The following is a 1,263-nucleotide window of genomic DNA, read 5'->3' on the forward strand; positions in this document are numbered from 1 at the left end:
AATATTTACTGTTGTTATATCTTATTGTTGTTTTTTCCTCTTTATGATTATATTGTGCTCTTTGTATCTTGTTACAGCCTTTGTTTTAAAGTCTATTCTTTAAAAATATAAGTATTCTTACCTTGGCTTTTTTGATATCCATTTGCATGACAAATATTTCTCCATCCCCTTTCTTTCTTTCTTTCTTTCTTTCTTTCTTTCTTTCTTTCTTTTTTAAGATTTTCTGGTCACTTGGCAGAAGCCAGGGAATCAGTGTGTAGGGTGTACAGAAGAATCATGTTTATTGGAGGGTGGAGAACAGGCACGGGCTCAGCATGTAGTGAGGGTGTGTTAGTAGAGTAGACTCGGTAGTCAGAACTCTATCCACTGACATAGTGGAACCTGTAGTGATGTTGCTCTAGTCACTGAGCAGGAAAAGAATGATGTCCACCATGTTCTCCACCTCAGCAAATTTGACAAGTGATATTCAATCCAGCATGGTCTTGGTCTTCTAGGAGTCACTTCAGTTGCCATGGCCCATAGGGGTCATCACCACTATGGGGTTCACTGTATTTATACAGATCTTGCATGGCCCAAACTCCAGAACCATCCCTTTGGTCAACATGTCCATGGAAACCTTGATGGAACAGCAGATGCTGTGATTAGTCATTGTGTAAGTGAGGCCTGACTGGAGTCATTCATGATGGATCCCAGGATTCTCTTAGCTATTAAGCCATGGGCCATGAAATGGGGCCTTTGAAAACAGTCCACAGGTTCACATCAAAGGATGTCACATGCCACCTTATTGACCTCCAGTAAGGGCTGCTGCAGTGCCACAGCAGTGTTGTTCACCAGCAGGTCCACAGGGCCCATATTGCCAAGTGGCTGCTCTTGGCCTCCAAGTCACATAGGTCCACACACACACAGGCTCTACCCCAGGGTATTGTATGTATCATGTATATAAGGGGCACAGCTACCAGAGGCTCCATGCACAAGAAGGGCACACCTGGACCTCTGCCATGTGAAAGTTTTCAACCTGACAGGGGAAGGGGTTAGAGATCCCAGAGGATTCTGCTGCCTTCTTAGGGTTCAAAATCCTAAGCTTCTAAAGGAGGCAGGAGAGGAGCTAATATGGTGCATGGGCCACTGGACATCTCAGCTCTTATGGACCTGTAGACTGACCCTGTCTCTGGCCAGCCCACTTTCTGTGCCCTAGTGCCTCAAGTCCCATGCCAGCAAAGGAGAAATTTCTGCTTCCTTCCAATTCCAGATAACATCACCATT

The 1,263-nt window shown here is 45.0% G+C and overlaps 1 pseudogene; it reads right to left on the reverse strand.

Annotated features, from left to right (window-relative positions):
- Positions 1-280: 280 nt before the first annotated feature.
- LOC111160899 lies at positions 281-968 on the reverse strand (annotated as a pseudogene).
- Positions 969-1,263: the final 295 nt, after the last annotated feature.

The sequence above is a fragment of the Enhydra lutris genome, unplaced genomic scaffold (genome assembly GCF_002288905.1).
Source record: "Enhydra lutris kenyoni isolate GAN:26980312 unplaced genomic scaffold, ASM228890v2 scaffoldscaffold79, whole genome shotgun sequence".
Classification (NCBI taxonomy): Eukaryota; Metazoa; Chordata; class Mammalia; order Carnivora; family Mustelidae; genus Enhydra; species Enhydra lutris.